This window comes from Dipodomys ordii, unplaced genomic scaffold (assembly GCF_000151885.1).
Source record: "Dipodomys ordii isolate 6190 unplaced genomic scaffold, Dord_2.0 Scaffold34, whole genome shotgun sequence".
Taxonomy (NCBI): domain Eukaryota; kingdom Metazoa; phylum Chordata; class Mammalia; order Rodentia; family Heteromyidae; genus Dipodomys; species Dipodomys ordii.
The window spans coordinates 9,340,578-9,363,606 of NW_012267250.1; positions in this window are offsets into that span (position 1 = coordinate 9,340,578).

Sequence of the window (23,029 nt, forward strand, 5' to 3'; positions counted from 1 at the left end):
GTCTTTTGAGGAACCTCCATACTGCTTTCCAAAGTGGTTGAACAAGTTTACACTCCCACCAACAATGCAGTAAGGTTCCCTTCTGTCTCCATCCCCTCCAGTATCTGTTGTTATCAGAATTCTTGATTATAGCCATTCTAACTGGGGTGAGGTGTTATCTCAATGTTCTTTTGATTTGCGTTTCTTTTATGGCTAGAGAGGTTGAGCACAGACTTTCTTTCAAATACTGCTTTTTGCCTTTCTAAGCAGTTGTCTGTCAACTAACCATTACGTTCTTGGAATGTTTAGGAGACAAGTTTCTACTTTGATATTTGAACACCATACCTATAGTAAGTATTTCTTGATGCTTAGTTCAAAGCTATTTCAAACATCTGGTAGAACTTCTCAATGTTTCTCCTATGGGCATATGAACCAGATCTACTAATATCAGTGGACAATTCCTTTATCCTAAAACAGACAGTCTTTGAATAACCATGAATGCATACTCTCATAAGAAAAGGTGGTGATTTTATATGACATATACTCAAATTAATGTAGGACATCCTGGTTGAGTCATCTGAAATTCAATTTATATAATATTACTTTTAACTTCCTCTGAGAATAAAATGGCTCTTGACATATTTAGTGAAACATTTGTCAGGAATGAACGAAAAGCTTTATACATGTAGCTGATGAATGGACCTGGTCATATTCTATTTTTATGGTCTTGGCATTTTAAGAAAGACTCCTTCATTAACTGACAAAAAATGTTGTTTTGTAGAGATAAGAGTCCTTAAATTCTGGTGAAACTTTGCTGGTTCTTCTTCTTTGAGAATATTGTTATCTAATTCAATAATATAGGAATCACAAGATACTTACTTTTGAAATAGGCAGAGAAATAGATCAGTGCTCATTATTCAAGATTGTCAGGTAAAAATACTTTGCAAGGTGAAAAAGTGTAATATCTTATATCTGTGAGAAATTTGACAATTTGAAAGACAGACCCAACTTGGCTTTTAGCCATTCTTTTCTCCAAAGCTTTCTGACTTTTAATTTTGATTCCAACTTCAGAGTGTCTAGCAGAGAATAGCTTTCCAAATAATTTTCTTTTCTGATGCAACATATAGCGAGGCTACATTAGAAGCACACAGCTGGGCTATATTACTCAGGTTCTTTCATAGCTCAACATGGTCATGTGACTGCATCCTAGTGGCTATAATTCAAGTGCAAGTGATTCCCATCAATTTTAGGTTTGGATGAACCAAACCTCCCATGAGAACTTTAATTTCTTTCCTATCCAATGTTGAAAATCAAGAAGATGGCTCTGGGATCTCAAGTTGGAAGGAATTTAGGTTCTTTGATATCCATATTGAATTGTCAACTAAATTAGTGTCTCTGTGTAAAGCCATTAAAAATTTGAAGATCTTGTAGCAATCAATCTACAACCCATAGTAGCCTCAGTCCACACAATCCAAATTCCAATTGGGAGTCACTCTCACTTTATGATCTGAATCAAGTGATCCTTTTTTATTCTTTCCCTCTCTTCAGTGATTGCACTCATTCATACATACAGTGTGGAAGTATGCATATTAGTAGTCATTGTCTTTTTTTCTCTTTCCTCTCCTCAGTGATTGCACTCATTCATAAATGCAGTGTGGAAGTATGCACAGTAGAATGCATATGTATGCTCCATGGAAACCTAGTATCTAAGAATGTCAATAGATATCACACTTGACAACTCTGGTGGAAGCAAGAATTACTTGCTTGTGTATTGTGAGATCTCTTCGTGTTTGTGTATAATTTAGGTCTCTCAAATGGGGACTGAAATAAGCAGTATTTGGGGCCTAATTTGAAATGACAGGATTTCTCATCTTTGCTTACTTTACATCTTATGGAGTAATAGTATTACTTTAATAAATATAGGTCAAGATAAGTAGGTACATAGATCTTTCCCTTTCAGCTGTGTTGCCTTTACCCTGTTTCTTTCCATCTCAATGTTGTTAGTATTCACAAATATGATAAAATATGTATCAACATTTGGTATTCAAGTTGTATAACAATGCTCTTAAAAATTAAAAGGTAAGCTATCTTGATACTCCCCGTTTCGGTTGGGAAGATGATTAAGGAGAGACTTCCCTGTTCCCTAAAAGTAGAATTTTTCTTCCTATGATTACCCCATTTTCAAAATTCCTTAGCTATAATCCATGCACACCTATATATTCACAGTGAATGATAGTATGTTCTTGTGAAATAGTGACCAGTATTTTACTGAGATAAATTGTTATAATGAAAATATTGTCACATGAACAATCAAGCCTTTGGCAACAAAACACAGTATAAAGAAGGGCTACTTAGAGATAGAAGAGACAGGGATTAGAGAGTTATGTCTATTTAGTCACTTTGATAGCTGAATCCGGACATCCGGATAAGAGTTAGGCTATGAAATTCATACACATGTAAGCCCTATTTCATCACTTAGTAATAATGCTACAGCACTTTGTTTTGATCCCTTCAGCTTAAGTTTTCTATAGCTAAAAGATAGATGTGATGAGAAAATACATGGTTAATATCGACCGATGCTTTCATTGTTATTATTAACCCAGTCTTTTGGGTGGTACAACAAAAAATAAGCCAGTTATATACCAATGAACATATACTTCTGTTCAACAAAGGAGACTAAAATGGACATTGCAGGGAAAAGAAATTGAGTTCTTTGTGATTGACATTCCATCTTCTATGCCACTAACGGTTGAGGTTCAAACATCTCCATTTCTCAATGTATTGCACATTCAAAAAAGAAGAATGAGGTTCTTCCATAGCCTAGAAAAATTGATGGATATTGTGACTGATATATGACCTCTTCAATTTAGAACAATTCTATTTGAATCATCTCTTTTTGAAGCTCAGGCAAGATAAGTATTACTGCAATTGTGCTTCTTAGATTTTGTTATTAGTCAATATTTAACACAATGAACTGTTATCTTTGAAAGTAGGTATATCCAAACCAGAATTTAGAGGGGTTTTTTTTGTTTTGTTTTGGTTTGGTTTTCTTTTTAACATTCACTTCCTCACTTGTGGCACAGCTGTTCTGTTCTGTCAGGAAGTACCTGGTGAGTACATTTTCTTTGTGAGACTGATTTGTCTGCTTTAAAGTTATAATAGAAAAATCTAGCTGACATTCAATGCTGATATATAAATAGACTGGAAAAGAAAAAGTCCTCTTGGGAAAAAGGTGTGGATGAAAATGTCTCTCTAGACAGTTTGGTGAAAAATAGCATTATTTTTATTGATGTGTCAAATATAAGGTCATTTTCAAAATATTTCCCTTTCTATTTCTCTTCAAACATCCCTCAGTTTTTTAGTCATTTAAACCTCTGTTAACAGATACTTACTAGTCACCTAACAAAGGGAAAGCTTACTGTTTAATTTTGGACTTTTTAAAAAAGGTGTTTAAATGTGCAGACCTGCCATTTGATTGGGGGCATTAACACAGAGAGACAAAAATGTAGGCAGAAAGTATGAATCAAGTCCCTTACATTTAATCATTTACTCATCATATTGTGCAATGTTGAGTCTTCCTATCTGTAAAGTACCTTTCAGTTTTATTCACACATATATTTTTTATTTTTTACTTATATTTTGCAGCATTAATAATTTATACACACAGAGAAGATATATACACAGCATACTAAGAAATATAAAATTAATTGTTGCTAAATTAATAGATTTAGTGAGCCTAAGATAGAGATGGATCTTAAATGTTAAAACATTTAAGTTTGGTATTATTGGGAGGCGATGGGAACTTGGAGAGGTAGTGTCTACTAAGTCAATGAGGGCATTCGCAGAAAGGGATTTGGGGATCTTGATTTCATTTTTTTCTGTGTTTTCATAATTTGGCCATTAAAGAAGTATTTTTGCTCCATCATATAGCCTATCATTACATTTTGCTTCCTTATCAGTGGCTTAAAGAATAGGCTTAACTGATTATGAAAATCAAAATAAACTTTTCTTTTTATAAGTTCATTAACTTAGGAACTTGTTATATTAACAGAGAGCTGACTAATACAGGTATTCACTATGTACAGATATTTCTCTGATATCAGAAACACACGAATATATTTATGTATACTTATATGTAGATATATGTTTTTATATATTGATATATTTTAATATAGTTTATATAACAGCATATATCTGTAAATATATAAATACATAAATATATGTTTAAATGTATAAATACATATCAGAAAAAGACATGATGTTGAACATATTTTCAATTGCTATCATGCATTTTTTTCATAAGATAGATAAGTATTATATGTATTTGGTGAGTTATTTTAGCCAGGTTCATTTGGATTTTCTCTATTATTGAGTTTTGAGTTATTTGTTTATTTTAGGTAACAAAAGTTTGGTAATTGTACTTTTAAAAAAATTTATGTCAGTCTGTCATTTGCCTATTCATTTACTTTTTAATTTTTATCTTTTTTGGTAATACTTTCATCTGAACTCAGGGTCCCCCCACTTGCTAAACTGGTACTCGACTATACTCTACTACTTAAGCCTTACTTCAGCCCTAATTTTTGCATGCTATTTTGCAGATGGACTCTAGCAACTTTTTCTGCCTTGTGAGCTGCCTTCAAATTGCACTCATCTTTATTTAATCATCCTGAATAATAATATTGAGCATTATTGAGTCTTCCTATCTATACTCTTATTCACACATTTTTCTTTGATTTCTTCCTTATTTTTGAAGCTTTTTATTTTTATACACACTGAGAGAGAATATATACACTACATAGATACTAAAAGAAATGTTATAAAAATATGACATTGATCAAGATACACTGTACTCATTAACTAACATGTTGAATAGAAACCCCTTTGTACAAGTACTTAAAGATTTAAAAAATGTGAAACCATTTACTATTAAAAATAAGCTAACACTATTTCCCTATAAAAATAGAAACCCAGGAAGAAAATTTGATTTTCACTTCAACTGTTCATGACAGAAACAATACTAGTATAATCGTATTGTTTAACCAACAGAATCATTGACTAAGAAATTAATAGCTTTTCTTCAAAAATTTGTTGGCTTTAGTGTAGTGCTTAGTGCTAGCTATTTGCTGCCTAACAAATCATTCCAAATATAACGGTTTAAAATACAAACATTTGCCTCAGTTTCCTGGGCCAAGAATCAAGCATAGCTTAACTGAATACCACTGGTTTAAAATCTGTTATTAAGTTGCAGCACATTGGAATCAAATTGAGAAAGATCCTCTTCCAAACTATTGTATGGGGAGAGAAGCCCTCAGGTTCTCTCCACATGCTATTTTAGAAAGGACTAAGTACGAGCTTTCTACAGAATGAGTAATGAGGGATTGGATGCTGAGATTGAACGTCAGAGTTCTGTAACCTTGAAAGTGAGTTCTTGTTCTTTTTATTATCCTTAGAAGTGGCCACTCAAACAAACTCATATTCAAGGAAGGAATTACACTTGTTTGTGAATTCTAAGAGGTAGGAACCACCAGCGGTCAATTTCAAAACTCTGATCCCAATCCTACATTCTAGCTTCATTCTTCTTTTTTGTATTTTCTTTTCTTTTTTTTTATTTTTTATTTTTTGGGTCCGGTTGTGGGGCCTGAACTCTGGGCCTGGGTGCTGTCCCTCAGCTCTTCAGCTCAAGGCTAGCACTCTACCACTGGAGCCACAGCGCCACTTCCGGCTTTTTTCTTTTTGCTTATGTGGTTCTGAGGAATCGAACCCAAGGCCTCAGGCATGCAAGGCAAGCGCTCTACCACTGAGCCACCTTCCCAGCCCTCTAGCTTCATTTTGAGGCAAAGTAATTAGGAAGCAGGAGGAATTGGTAGTAGAACCAATGTTTGTTTGCATTCCCCTTTTATATAAGGGAGAGAAAAATGATTGATAGTGAAAGGAGGAAAATTCCACTTGTACATTATAAAATTTGATCTATGTGATTACCAGGAAGTTCTAATTTGAGGCTCATAGCTACAACATTAAATTTACTCTTCTCTCCACATATAGGGGCCACATGCATTTTCTCACTAGAAGGCTTTTCATTAAGGGAAAGATACCCTGTCCTACATCAGCTAAGACTTTCAACTTTGAAATGCCTTTAATCAAAAATGGTTTTCAGATAAAATTTTTCATATGTTCTTTAGAATGCATACATGCAGCAAATATGTGAATATCAAGCCCAATAAAACTAAATTGGGAAATCATTAAAAGTGAAAGGATATGTTTTTATTTTTTCTAATCTCTTTAAAAAAACCTTCTGTGGGCTTCAAAAAATTCTATATGAGTTCATAATACTATTACTTTGTACAGGAGAAAGAGATCTGAGAATTTGCTCATGTATATAAAGTTGAATCACAACACTGATTTTATGGCAGCATAGTGTGGGTAATCTATATGCCTATGATCCAAAGAAAGAAAATAAGGAAAAGGCCTGAGGAATAAGAAGAAACTTTCATGTGCCTTCATCACATAATTGGATGCTCCTTAGGTTACTTACTTTGAAAAGATTTCTTTTTATAGAGACTACTAGAGGGAGAAAGAGAGGGGGGAAAATATAATTTAACCTAGAGCTTAGAATTCAGGTCCTGTGAATTGTAAAACTTTGTTGGAGATGTAATACCTATGGTATGAACTATACTTAAAAGCTTTAGGATTTTCTCTGATTTTCCTTTTTATATGATTTGTAGACATGAAGTCATTATGCAGATGTTCTCTGCCCTGAAAGTCCACTTTGATAAACCTTGAAGTTTTTCAAAGATAATGTAAATTTGAAAATAGAGAGATTCAAAAAAAAGATGTGGACAGTTTTCCATACTAATGTAAAAAAGTGAATTTTCATTTTAGTTAGCATTTTATTCTATCACATTATATTTCCCTTAGGGAAAATGTATTTTCTAATTTAAAATTTAGACTGATTCATCTCTGAAAAGCATTAGTTGTAGTTGGATGATTGATATGAGTTCTTGTCCCATAATTGGGACAGAAGTGAAATAGGAAGATCCAGGAGATTGAAGGTATGATGTTACTCTTCTCCTCTGATTCTACTGGAGGCATTCAGAAAGAGAATGTATCAACATTTCTAAAGCTCAATTTTGACTGTTTTTTAGAAGTTCCACATGTGGCATTTTTCAGAATGAATAAATCAGATTTTATAAAAATATATTGATGTATTGTGTTCATGTCAAGGGATGGAGCTATGCAGACATTAAGATCTGATTTCTGTGGGAACTGGCAGGAATTATTCTGAAATGAATGGGCTTTCCTGGTGTCAATAATGGCTGGGAGAAAGGAGAATGCCTTCACATGAGGGGGCAAAGGGTTCTTACATACTTTTTGATTGCTAAAACCTAGAAAACTGGATAAAACATAAAAACAAGTTTTTTTGTAAGCATTACATAATATCCAGTGCAGCACTATGAAAAAAAGGTACACAAAGAAAGTGAGCTTTGTGGGTTCCATGGCTTTCTGCCAGGAACCATTTAACAACCATGGCACATTGAACAGGAATCCATGCATAGTCCAGAATTCTTGTTGAGTTAGAGATTCAGAGATTGGAGTCCAGAGATTCTCAGGTGGCAAGAATTTGAAAGGCAAATAACTACAGAAAGGAACAGATGCACAGAAGTATTTCCAGGATTAAATACATGTCTTTGTTGGCCAATACTGATATGCAACATGGAAGAGTAATACAAAGCTGGACACAAAACAACCAAGAAAAACAACTACTGTGAGTAGAAAGTAAATTGAAGGCTAGCCAATTGCCAGTATTTTTGCTAATCTTGGAATCATGTAAATCTCAAATCCTGATGAAGATACCCAAATGGATACATAGCACATTCATTAATGACTTCCAAAGGGAAAACTAGTCTACAGTTAATCAAAACACTTGTAAAATAAGACTCAAGACTATCAAATGGATATACAGCCTATTTATGCACTTACAAGGAAGAAATCTAACACTATTTTTAAAATCAAACAAAATCTAATGTTTATATAATAAAATCATAATATCAAATAACCTATAAATCCCCCATGGTATAACCCCTGTTTTCACTGTATTTGATGTCAGTATAATTTGTGGAGGGGAAGGGAAAAAACAAATCGTTTAAATAGGGATACATTGCAACAATGAGATGTACAAGTGGTTATGTAAATGAACTTTACAACTTTGGTGGTGGGGGGGGAGGATGGGAAGGGATGGGAAGGGATGGGAAGAGGAAACAAAGGAGGAGGCTACAATGCTTGATAGGAGATGTACTCATTATCTTGCCCATGTAATTGTAACCTCTCTGTACAGTATTTTCACAATAAAAAAAGAAAAAAATAACCTATAAAATGACTAAGTGTGTCATGAAGCTGCAAAGTTTAATACATAGTATATGCATATTGTATTTTTTTTCATCAATTGTTGAGCACCTCAGCTGATTACGCAGTTTGGGTATTGTGAATGGCATTGCAATAAACATAGGTATGCAAGTATTTTCCTTGTAAACTGATTTCCACTCTTTTGGATATATGTCCAGTAGTGGTGTAGTGGGATCATAATGTAGAGTTACTTTTAGCTTTTTGAAGAACTTCCATACTGATTTCCGAAGTGGTTGCATTCCTTTGCTTTACCACCAACCGTGCTTGAGAGTTTTTTCCTCACATCTTTGCCAGTACTTGCTATGTTTGTCATCTTGACAACTGCCATGAGAAGTGGAATATCACACAGCTATAAAGAAATGTAGAACTATGTTATTTGTGGAAAGTGAACGAAACTGGAGATCAACATGTAGAATGAAATAGTCAAGCTTAGAAATCCAAACAGTATACAATCTTTCTCATCTGTGGAAATTAGAAACAAATACCATACATATCCATGGGCATATGCATAGGCACACATAAATATATACATAGACAATATTGCTAACTCTATGTTTTTTGTGGAGAAGAGGAAAGAAAAAATGATGGAAGCTAGATCATATAGAAGTGGGTGGCAATTATACATAAGGTGTCATAAGGAATTTCAGTGAAAGCTGTTGATCAATAGAGGGAGGGGGAAAGAGAATAAAGATAGAGTAATTTTGCTTGAAATACAATAAATACATGGACAGGGCAAATAAGGGAGCATATGGTCAAAGTGTTTTACTTTAATGAAAATAGCAACAAAACCTGTTAAAATTGTTTTAAAATCAGGAAAGGGATAAGGAAGAGTGATAGAGAGGGTGAGGTTGATTGTGATTCTTTGTAAACAAATGCAGACATGTCACAATGGAATTCCTTTGAACAATTAAGATATACTGATAAAAACATCTTATATAGCAAAAGTTTAGTACATAGGATGAAAGTCAGTAAGAACTCAGTTAGATTCTGGTCTGGTTTATGAACAACTTGGAAGTTGTTACTTTCATCTTTATAGGAATGAACAAAGTGAACATCAGCAACAACTCTTTCATACATCAAGGAAATGAGGCCACAACACAAACCACGGGTTCCAATCTGGAAGAAATAGAAAATTACAATTTGCCACAGTATAGAGTTCTCCAGAAGAAACCATAGTGGGAACCAGTTTTGAGGTAAGCAAATAAACTGTAACTGACTATGGATATGACAGTTAAAAACTTTAGTGTGGAAGAGTTCTCAAAGGAGAATACACACATACCATTGTGAACTTTACCTCTGAAGTGCCCACAGAACTGAATATGGATATGACAGTTAAAAACTTTAGTGTAGAAGATCTCAAAGGAGAACACACACATACCATTGTGAACTTTACCTCTGGGGTGCCCACGTGTTCTTCTGGTGAAGACTGGAGAAAAATATCCTTGTGCTTATATCAGTGAGAAAGGAACAGCAGCCATTTTGGTATACATCTAAACAATTCTGCAATTCTTCAATTCTGTGATTCTTAGCAAGAGGTGCCCTCAGAAAGAAAGTGAAAGGGCAGGCACAGAAATGGAAGGAAAAACGGTAAACAAATGAAGCAGTGATACTCCTTGGACACTATGTTGAAAGTGAACTATTCAACTTGTGGGTGGGATGGGAGGGAAATACTAGGAGACCATTCAAAAGAAAATGGAAAGACTTGGAAAAATTACATATGCAAAATAAGCCAGCCTTTAAATCTACAAGTTAAGCCAATGGACAGTAAAAGGCAAATAATTGCACTTGGATATGACTGATTAATTAAACAGCACTCTAAACATTCACACAGTGAGACCAAAGGAGGATATTCTTAGGAGAGGATCACAAGGGCTCAATAGCTATGTGTATAGGATCTTACAAAATGAGGCTTATTGAAAGGAACTCTAAGAAATGGTATCAAGAGGTTTGTGTGTGTGTGTGTTTGTTTGTTTTTGTACTGCTTGCAGTTCTCCCTGCCTGTCACTGTTTTTGACTTGATTTCCATACTCGTTGTCTTGTATATAAGTTTATCTGATTTGGAGAGGGAAATGGAAAGCCCATAAACAGTGGGACTGTTGAGCCAATTCAGCAGTGCTACTCAATAGCCACTATGCTGAAAATGCACTACATACTTGGGGGAGAGGGGTGGTGGGAGGGGAAAAACTGGGAGAAAATTAAGGAGGGGTCAAAAAGAAATGCACTCATTTTATGACCTATGTAACTGTAACCCCTTTGTTCATAACCTTTACAATTTTTTTTAAAAAATCATTGAGTAAATATATGATAAACAAAGGAAAAAACTTGGAGAGAATAGGGAAGGGGTTACATTATCCAAAAGGAAATGTACTCTGCCTGACTTATGTAACTGTAACCCTTCTGTTTTTAGCATTTTCAAATAAAAATTTCAAAAAAGTTCTTTTTCAGACCTCAGACAACTGGAGTTTTGCATTTGTCTATTTACTTCAGTATCTTTTGGTAGATATATTGTATCTGACTTAAAAAAAATGACAAGACCAAAGGCAAACACATGATCTCACTCATTTGGATAATACGTTAAATTTGGCTTTAGAGAAATTGAGAATAAAATAGAGGTTAGTAAAATTATAGAGAAGAAAGAAAAAGATTTGTCAATAAGTAAAAAATATAAATATTTAAAGAATAAATTATAAAGAATAAATTTTTTTGGATTATATAGTAGGTGACTGTATTTAATATTGTACTATATATTTCAAAATAGCTGGGTTTTAAATGCTACACAGAGATGATATGTTTGAGTTGATTACTATGCTAATTGCCCTGATTTGATCATTGTACAATGCATTCATATATTACAATTTACCCCACAAATATGAATAACTATGATTAATATGCTTGAGAAATATAAGAGATCTGAGCTAGAAGGCTATGTAATCACCTGAAGCACTTGTTTCTAGGAGATCTGACCAACAGTAGTCTGACCTTTCCATCCCACATGGTTTCTGCCAACCAAAGCAGAATATTTTATCAGCTATTCCTACCTTTGGTTTCTACAATAAGAATATTTACTACTAGGATCTGGATCTGATACCTAATGTAAGAGGAAGAAGGAAGGAAGGAAGGAAGAAGGAAGGAAGTGAGGGAGGAAGGAAAGAAAGAAGGAAGGAAGGAAGAGAGGGAGGGAGGGAGCTTGGGAGGAGAAAGGAGGAGAGAGGAAGGAAGAGAAGATGAGGTGAGATAGGGGAGATAAGGGAGCTGAGGGGAGAAAGGTGAGAAATAGTCTAAGTCCTGGAGAAGACAAATAACATCCATGAAAGCTTTCTTTATTCTAACTCATTGGCTTACATTAAAAATGAAAGGCTCAGCTTCCTGGGTAACTAGGATTACAGGCATGAACCACTTGCTCCCAGTTTAGAGGCAAATTTAAAGATAGATTCTAGTTCCATGAACTTGAAAGGAAAGCCAGTGAGTACGTGCATAGGCACACACACACACACACACACACACACACACACACACACACAATGATATCTTGAAGGTGTCACCCAAGAAATTCCATCTAAATTAACAGAAAACAAAGGAAGCACTTTTCAGAAAAAAAAACACAACACATGTATACTAAAAAGAGTCAACTGCTTTGTGAATCTGAAGGAAGGTTAGTGAAATTACTCAGACTATCTACAATACTCTTCATGAATAACTCATAAGCAAACTAAAAATAGGACAGTCCTTCATAATGCCAAGAATTTATGAGGCAATAGAACATGTGCAGAGATGGCTTATTGGATACCTTGCAGGCTGTCTGAATTGTTACCTCATTAAAGGATGTGCTTGCTATCTGCACTTGTATAGATGGGGTGTAGCCCAATCAAAATGTAATTTATGGTTGGCACCTAATGTAGTATCTTTAGCCTAAATCTTTTCTCAAGACTACAGTAATTTTGTCACATCACCAACTATGAAATGACCCAGGCCAAGCGTACCCACTTAGACAAGTGACAGGGAGCATTGAGGAATGATGAAAACTGAAGTATAAAATGAGATCCTTTAGCTTCTTTCCTCAAAGATCTTAGGCATTATCAGGACATGCTCAAGTTTAACATTTCAGAATAAAGCACATGAAAACCTGGTATATCTTCAGTTGAGAAACAAGATGACCTAGTAGTGTCAGGCTTGATTTTTTTATGTGCTTACATTTACTTGGAGTTGGATAACAACTCTTTTTAAACTGAAGAAGTGATTTTTGTTTCCCCACACCCTCACTGAGCTGATTTATTTATATAGACTTCTCTTTAAGTTTGTAATCCTTGATTTGGAAACAATATTTATGTCTGCCTTATACTGCCCCTCTTGTGGCTTTAGGAGGCAAACGTAGGAAGGCATGTTTACTGTTCATACTGCCACTAAGTTGTATCCTAAAACTTAATTGTGCATCAGTGATTTGGGAATGATATATTTGCAAACAGGAAAAATATTAATTTAATTTTAAGAGTATTAGTTGAACATCTACTGTATGCACATTACAATGCAAGGTATATATATATATATTATGTATATCACAAGTGAAATGAAAATGCAAAGAATTGACCATCACTTGCTAGATTAGAGAAAAAAGAAGATTGTGAATTGCTCTATGTTCTCATGCAAGACATGTCTTGTGGATAAAGAAAGATCATGATAAGTAAACTCTGAATATGCTCAGTATTCTGAAAGAAAGTTTCCTTTAGAGTTATTCTTTCTTAGATGACTATACTAATTTTTCCCTTTTTTAGGGCATGCAAAAAGTTGCACCAGGAGAAAATATAAGTGGACAGATAAATAGAAGAGAAGGAAGGTTGAGTTGGATTTAGTGGCATGTACCTGCAACCCTAGTACACATGAGGCTAAAGTAGGATCATGAATGAGACCCAATCTCAAGAAAGTTGAAATATTCAGGTTTTTTTCCTGATATCTTTCTCTTTGTTAGTGGTTGGTAGGTCTCTCTTACAGCTTTCAGTATTCTTTCTTTGTTCTGTATTTTCAGCCTTTTTACTGTAAGCTAATGTGGACACCCTTTTTTCTCATGCTTCCTGTGCCTGGATATGTATATCTTTTTGAATATTTAGGAGATTTTTCTGCTTCCTTTTCACTGAGCACAGTATTTGGGCATTTAGACTGAATTTTGGCATCACCTTCTTAAGTTTAGTCTCTTAGCTGCGTACTAAAAGTCTTGAAATTTTAGATCATACTTTCCTATTTTTATTATTCTTATCTGCATATAATAATTAACCAACATTATCTTTAAGCCCTGATAATATTTCTTTGATTTAATCTATCTTCCATTTAATCTAGTCTATTGATGATACTTTCTACTGAGTTCTTCATTTGATCAATTGAGCTTTCCATTTTCAAAATTTCATTTGATTCTGCTTACATCTCTCTTTGCTGAATTTTCCATATGCCATATATTGTTTGTTTATTCCATTTAATTACTTAATTACATCCTTTTTGACATCACTGATTATTTAAAAATTTAGACAACTTATTTTCCAGCTTTGCTTCTGCTGCAGTATCTTTAAATACAGTTATTGAAGATTTATGAGCTGTTGGCAACATCATGTTGCCTTTCCTTCTCATATTTTCTTGTGTTTCTTTGTTGGGATTTATGAATCTCTTAAGGTGGATATCTCTGATACTTTTGTATGAGAATATTCTTAGTGACAAACCTTCTCTTGTAGGTTAGTCACTAATACAACGATAAAACTTATGTGTTGGTTCTTGTTCTAGACACCTTTGGGCAATAAATCTGCAAATGTGGTTTTCAGTACTAAACACCAATGTCTTCGTACTCTGTACTGTGTGAATTAAACACACTGGATTTGAAGATTTAGACTTCTTCTAGTACAGGAACAGGTTGATTATACAGGTATACCCACACATTATCTATCTATCTATTTATTTATCTATCTATCTATCTAGCATCTATTTGATAGTACTTTTCTTAAAATTCTTCAGTTGTATATGTTAACAACTACTTCAACTTCTGGGATTCATAATGTTTAACCTGTCTTATTACATTATACCTTTCATTATGATTTGGTGACATCATGGAATATGAACAATTCATGTGGGGATGTTTATTATTTTGCAAGGCAGAAGCTTCTGAATTTCCTTTAAGCAAAAGAAGGGTAAGGATTTGGGCCTTTAAGAAGGAGTGTGCCATATGTGAACAGCTAGACAGTTCAAAGTAAATCTAAGGAGTCTAATACATTCATATATCAATGACATATCAGCTACACACAGCCATCACAAGGCTCAACATTTGTTCCACTCCATCCCAAGTGAGGCTTTCCCCTTGCTATAGCAGACATGACGGTATTGAAAATTCAACATTTTCTGAGGTTCTGCCTGAGTGTTAGCCCCAGTCTTTTCTGTCTTGCTGCTGGAAGAAAATCTCTTTTCCCATTACCAAGGTGCTGTCAGATTTTAATAGTTCAGACTATGGTGTTATTTCATCCTTATACTTTCTTTTCCATCTCATTCTCCATTAGTGAAATTTTAGACAACTGCACCATCACTGGGTATCCATAATGGAATTCTTAATTTGGAACAGAATGTTATAGCTCCTAACTTCCTTTTTATTTATTTTTCAAGAACCACTGTTAGCATGGACCATTTTAGCTTAGCTTACTAAGGGACATAAACTGAGTTGGTGAAAGTTGCATGAAGGAAGGCTTTGAGGAACAATGTCTGAGTGAGGGTTGCTGGACTGAGCAGAAGAGAAACTAACATGTCAGGTACTTCTGGAGATGCTTTCTCAGATGATGCTATGGTAAGATCTGGAGCATTGCTGTCCTCTACAGTTTTAATCTGGACAAAAGTCTTTGTATTTCAGCACCACCAGTTACTGAGTTTTGATGCCTCAGGAAGGTTGACCTTTGGTGAAGCAACTTCTTGTATCCCAGGCCAGTTCCTGAAGAGGAACTCAGCTGTGTACTATCAACAGCCTATATTTTATGTAACTGGGAACTGACTGTCTTGGTCTTGAAGAAGTACATGTACAGTGGACTACAGAGTATGTACTATTCCCTGTAAATGCTGTACAATGAATGGATAGTCTTTTTGGATACTTTAGATATTGAATTCCTTTTGGATTCCCATATAGCAATCAGCACAGTACTTTACATCTAATTGCTTAATCTGTCAATATGAATTAACTATATAAATTAAAACATATGAATTAACTATATAAATAAAAGCATAAAATGTAGACCTACACTCATGAGTGGGTATGTGATTCCAATCCTTTGACACTGCAACTAACCAATGTTTGCTATCCCCACAAAGAAGGATGGTGTGGATTTACTATTTATAGGTAACAGCAACTGGAAAAGAAAACACCTCAAAATGTGATAGGATAAGTGGGTATTAGTTCGTCTGCTCTTCTACTACAATGTAGGGCTCTTTAATGGCTGGCTGATAACCATTTATTGACACCAACTGCCCCAGGTCAAGGTGAAGTCTTGGCTGCTGGGAAAATAACTCTTTCCTCCATCATCAATACTTAAATGAATACCAGGAATGCTTAAAAATTCTTTCTTGGAAAAGGAGTGTTGGTAACTGTTTTATTTCCTTCCCAAACACATAGTTTGTCACCACATGCATTAATTTTTCATTAAACAATGTCAACATTCTCCTCCATAGAAATGATTGTACCCTTTTCTTAGGTGTAATTATCTTGATGAATATAATTAGTCAACACAGCTACTTAAGAAGGAGTTCTGCATTTGGATGACATTCAAGTGATATATACCATGTGGTAAGGACTTAGCTTGGCACTGGTTTCATCTTGGCCAATATTCAGTTTCTAACAGAGAGCTTCTTGATTGTTCTTTTTTTCCTATAAAGGTAATACCTTGGGAATACCCAGTAAATAATTAATACACAAAGCATATTTGTGATGCTGACAGAAGTTATATGTATCTCTTAATATTTCTCTTCATATTTTTGAGTAGCAAACACATACCTAATTAATTAGGTCATAATTTTTATTTTTTTTCTCATATTTATTTGCCAACATACTGGACTTGAAGATAGTATTGCAAATGCATTCACATACATCTCTGTCCTATCGTCAACGATGCACTTGGAGTCTGAATTTTGCTGAAATAAAGGCAAGAGAGCAATTGTTTATTTACCTGAAACCTGAAGCAGTTTATGAGGGTGAACAATTATTTTTCTATTTAAAACTCTAATTTTTCCCCTAGCTAGTTTCCTTCTACTTAAAGAGGAAAAGAAATTAATTGAAAGGCTGTCTAATCTTCATTGCTAAATTTTCTGTGATGACAGTAATGTTCTATATCTTGATGGAAATCTGAGTTACACAGGTGTTTGTGACTGTCAAAATTTAATGACTGATCACTTTTATATCAAAGAAAAGGATTTGGAACAAATACTGAACTCTAACCATATGTTTATTGAAGCATTTATGAAGAAAGGTACTAATGTTGGCAATTTAACTTGAAATGACTAAAAAGTAAGATTGCATAATGAATGGAAAGATGGATAGATGGAATGTTATTTGATAAGGCAAAGAGAATAAAATGATGACAGAATTTACATCATAAGCATAGACATGTTTCACATAAAATTATTGAAACATTTATATGTCTTTAAATTTTTAGTAAGAATTATTGCAAATATTTGTCATTGGCATTGCTTCTATAGAGCCACTGAGAAAACTTTGATCAGGATAGGGTGACAATTCAATTTATTCAATGTGTATCTGGCGTGCATCTGGATACTAAATTGGAATTTCATGCTTATTAGTTTTCTCTACTTTTACTTTGGAAAGAAGGGATCAACTTTATCCTTTCCATCAATTCTAATTCTATCAGGAGAAAAAAGCAAGTCTATCCCAACAGCCTGAAATCCATTGGTTTATTTATCCAACCTTTTCTCTTTTCATTAATCTATCTTTTGCCCATCCATCCATTCATATCTTTCATGCAAGGGATTGTAGAGCTTGTCAAGGCAGAGTTCTGCAGTCAAGGAATTTACAATGTATTAGTGATCTTAGCATCAAGCCACTATTCCTGCAAGTACCACTCTGACTGTTCATTTGTTCTGTCAGACAATGAAGTAAGATATATGAAAATATATTTGTCAGCATCAGAAACACTTCAAAAGTAGTACATTGTGTTTACATGATTTGACTCAATACCACACAATGTTCCAATCATGAAGAAAGAGCTAAGGCTTTCCTAGAGAACATTAAAAGAAACTTATAATTGGAGTACACCATTAAATCCTTAGTGTTATTTTAGTAGCATATAAGATAAACCAATGTCTATGAAAAATCATGGGGTCAAATAAAATGTTTAGAGTACTCCCAAGGGAATGAATGCCACACAAGTCTTTCCAAGAGAGTACTGCTCCCTTCAAAGTAGTCTTCTTTTTATTGGTTTAAATTAACTTTTACAGAATAAATTAGTTCACTGTATTTGCATCACATTTAGATACAGTTCTTTTTTCCTTCTCCCTAATCAGTGGTTTGGCACTGAAATAGCAATAAAAAAGGAGCAGCATAATGGGAGAAAGAAAAGAGAGAAAACATAAGAAATGAAATGTAAGAGAGATAAAGAGGAGAAAGTAGAACAGGGGAGATGGGAAGGAAAGATATATAGATGAAGCAAATAAAGAATAGAGAAGAGAAGGGAAAAACAGGGAACGAAGGTAAAATAACTAAACTACAAAGAACTTGATACTGTTGGTTAGAACCAAATGCCAAAAATTTGTTGTCACTTTTTATACACTTTTTTTATTGTGAAAATACTGTACAGAGGGGTTACAATTACATCAGCTACTAATTCAAATTCTTTCTGTCCCAGAATTTTCCATTGGAAATGCAATGCAAGGTGTTCTAAGATCCTTCAAATCAATGATATAGATACTTGATAGTTAGCTTTTTTGTATTGGCTATTATAGGAAAAAAGTTCTTTCAACGATTCCTGGTTGAGTATTAGAATTCATGGATAATTTCCTTCACTAGCACAGTCATACCATTACAAACAAAGAAACACGCAATAAACAATAGTTTCTTTCAGAGGAGGATGCAAATCTTTCTCTGCTTATTATCTTCTTAAAAATTGAAACAATTATGATTTTTGATTTAAAGTGATCTTGTTGATTAACATATATAGTATTCATAAATTTCTTCATTAAATGACAACTCCTTTGTACCACTAATTACTTAAAGATAATTTAAAAGAATAAAATGACTTTGTTGATTATACACACCTTTACAGGATGTTTTCATGGGTGGATATTTAAGTTACACTTTGTATTGAGAAGACTGGAGATAAAGCGGCTCTCAATAGTTTGTGGATTCCTTGATGTAAATAAAAGGGTGAGCATTAGTAGGCAAAACATTTATCAGGGAGTGCTCATGGGATGGAAACATTGTGTTCGGAGAAGGAACATCCACTACAGTGGATGGAGGGAAGTCAGGCTATGAACTGGACATCTTAGCTTCCTGGACATCTTAGCTTCCTCACTGATAGCTGCATCTGAGCTGGACCACTACTGCTGTTCCTTTATATCTTTGAGTTGACTAGTCAGAGGATGGGGACTGCTCCGTGAAGGCAAGGTATTGTTCAATGAGGCAGCTCTCTTTGGCAGAGGACCTTCTGGACTGGAGTGACAGATATGAGGGCTGCCACTCACAGTACTCCAAGCGATTGAGGGAATAAATTCTGCTTTCCTGGAAGTAGATTGTCCAGAACATTACAACATTCACTACAGGGTACATTTACTCATGCACCCTTACCTTATGCTATGTCTCCTAAGGACTGAGCCATTATAATTCCACATGGTTCTTGATATCTCATAGACACCAGTTAGTTTCTTGGCTATTCCGTTTCAGTTTGTTGTTGTTGTTGTTGTTTCAATCTGGTTCTCTGAGCAGATGTACCTGCAGCTTTGATTTTTTTGTAACAGCTTCTTTCATCTTTTGTTTGAAATTAGAAAGACCAATCTGCCCCCATGAAGAAATTCCACCTGCTCTGATCTTAAAGTAGGGAGAAGCGAACCACCACTCATCAACGAGTAATGCACAGGTTCCTGGATTGGTTTCTACTAATTTTTTGGATCCATATGCTAGAATGGGAATAGTTGGGGATTGCTTTTCTGCTTCCTGCTTGTAAGGAATGTTAATATGAATTTCAACTCAATCTACTAGTAGATCTATATATTTTCCTTGGAGAGCTTAAGAAGGGCTCACTAAATAATATTCTTTTCCACCCATCAATCTGTGTTAGGAAGATGTATGACTGGTATCTAAGGCACTGTCAGTATGTTATTTTCCATGTTCCTCTCACATGTCAAATACAAAAATACAGCCTGTCAGGGTAAGTGTGATATGGGGCATTGTTCACAGAAACTGTGAAAAATCCTGCGGTCTCCCTGATTCATCATTTCAACAGCCTAATCATTTCATAGCCCAGCCTAAACTAAACAGTTAAGGGCATTCCAACTTAGGGGTTACAAAAATCAGGATTGATTCAGAAAGGACTGTTACGCGTCTGAAGAGAAAAAGAAATATATTCTAGAGAAGAGAAGAGAAGCTTTGCTTTTGTCCCAAATTTCATAGCTACTAATCTTTTTCCCCCAGAAGATTGTTTATCAGTTAATTATTCTCCATTGCACCCTGTACCCTGACATTTTGCCAAAGCAGCCGGGAGGCCTCGTTAAGTCAGAATTTCTACTTTCAGCTCACCTGTCACAGTTAAAAGCTCCCACAAATGCATTGACATCGATTAATATTTAATGATTGAATTGTAGAAATATTGGCTCAGCATTTTTGACTTTTTCTTCCTTTAAATTAAAAAAAGACTTTAGAATGGCCTCTGCTACACAGACACTCATAGATTCTTACAATGAGTAATTTATATGGGTGTGAAAAAAGAGAAAAGAGAGACAATGTGGGATGAATGGATGCAGGTTGAGTAATGGAGAGCGTGAGGTACCATTTAATGTACACTTGGCTGGTGCCATGCGTTGTACTAGCTACTTCCATGGTTCATTCCAACACAGTATTTCTCCAAAGAGGTATCATTAATTTATTTTAAGAGGAAAGAACCAGGTACAGAGGTTTGAGACATACCTAAGGCCAGAGTCAGGATTTAGATCTGAGTTGTTTTGCCTCTCTAGAAGAGGCAGCATGTGCTTGGAAAAATTATGGACTATTGATCTGGGTAACCAGTCTGAACCCAACAAAAATCATTTTATTTCTCTGAACCTCAGTTTTCCAATTTGCTACAAGTCAACTCCTTAATCCTAATTTGCAAACTTTCAGGACACAAGATTCTGGTTTTAAATCAAGTCAGTTTATAGTTTACATGAACAACACCTTATTTGTAAAATTTTATGACATGCATTTGGGAAAAAAGAATAGAAATAGTAGTAAATACTACTATATATATATACACATACACACACATATACATATATATATATATATATACGTATACGTATATATAAAAACTAGGAAAAGTAACAATCTATTTGTATTCATTTAAGCAATATCTATCACCATAACAGAAATAGGAGTGAGCTATAGGAGAGGAAGATAATAATGGGCTTTAGAATTAGACAAACATGGCTAAATTCTGCTTCTGTTATCTTTGAGCAAATTTTATAAGTTCTAGATGCCCTTGTTTCTTTCCCAATAAAATTGATATTGTAATTCCTATGCTAGAGAGTTTCTGAAAAATAAAAAAGAATGTATTTAAGAATGCAAAAATGGTGTTGTCACACAGTACACATATGTTAGATAACTAATTAATACTACTAGCATTAAAAAGGAAATATTGCTGGGTGCCAGTGGCTCATACCTTTAATCCTAGCTACTCAGAAGGCTGAGATCTGAGACTGCAGTTCAAAGCCAGCATGGAAAGGAACGTCCATGAGACATTTTTTCTTTTTTTTGGTCGGTTGTGGGGCTAGAACTCTGGGCCTGGGTGCTGTCCCTCAGCTCTTCAGCTCAAGGTGAGCGTTCTACCACTTGAGCCACAGCACCACTTCTGGTTTTCTGGTGGTTTATTGGATATAAGAGCCTCAAGGCCTTTCCTTCCCAGGCTGGCTTTGAACCACGATCCTGAGATCTCAGCCTTCTGGGTAGTTAGGATTATAGGCATGAGTCACCGGCCCCAGGGTCCATGAGACCCTTATCTCCAATCAACCACTAGAAAACCATAAGCGGTGGTGAGTCTCAAGTGGCAGAGTGCAAGCCTTGACATGAAGAGCTTCGAGGAACAGTGCCCAGGCCCAGAGTCCAAGCTCCACGACTGACCAAAATAATAAAGGAGATCTTCATTCATGGTTAGGAGAGATCCGTTTCAATGAAAGACATAGTAGCATCTATGAGCAGCTATTACAACTGAGATATATGGAATAAGTCAACCAGGATCCAAGCTCACAAAGAAAGGAACTGAAGGCTATTTACATATTTTGTCAATTGGGGAAAAATCAAATGGAGTTTTTCCTTATTGAAGAAAAAGTAAGTCAAAACATGCAATAAGATAAATATAGATAAAAATAAAAGAAAAATATAGAGAAATCTTTAAAAATATTGTGCCCCAAATGAAGATAATACAAGAAAATACTCTCTTATTTTGAGAATTTATTGTAAAGGTGATGAACAGAGGGGTTACAGTTACACAAGTAAAGTAATGAGTATATTTCTTTTTAAACACCGCTACCGACAATGCTCTCTTATAAGAGAAGCTAACCTCAGCAAATGATTTGCTACTGCATGCAAAAGAGAATTTTAAGAAACTGGGTCATCAGTCATGGAATGTAAGACAACTAGTTTCTGTGGAACCTTAATAGAAAGTCTTAATAAAAGACATTTCAGATAAAAGGATTTCTGAATGAAGAAATGGCTTTAAGAAATCAACAATGGGAAAAAGTGATAAAAGTGAATAGCAGTAAAGAAAAAATAGACACCATAGGAAAATACATTTATGATATACTGAGCAAGCTCTAGAACTCTTACACACTTCAGAGGAAAAAGATTTAAAATGAAGACCATGATGAAAGAGGTTATGACAGAATGGAGAAGAAAGCTATCATTTTATGTGCTCACCAGAGTGACTGGAGATAGAGCAATAATCACACATAAATGGTAAGTGAAAGGCAACTTCTGTAAGTCATGCAAAGTCTTAAGTATGGAGAAAAGAAGGTCTCCCTACATGGGAGCAAAAAAAATCAAGCAAAGGAAATTATAGTTGAACACAGATGGCCAAAATGCTTGAATGAGAAAAATAAAAATAAATTCTACATTCACACAGTCTAAAAGAAAAATGTTGACCATGGAGGCTGAACTTAACCTTACTGTAATAGCAAATGCCAGAATCTGAGAAAAATCTTATTTGAGGAAAAAAAGTTTATAACCTAAGAATTTACAACCCATCTGAGTTGTTTATCATTTGTGACAGTAATAGAAAGATCTTCAACATTGTTCAAGAGCTCAGAAACAATTCTCTAGTGCAATACTTTTATTATAAATTGTTATGTACAATATACTAAAATCATCAAAAATAATAGTACTGGAATGAGAAATTCTAAGAATTTTACTGGTCAAGCTACAGTTTGTTTTTTGAAGTCAGTAAAT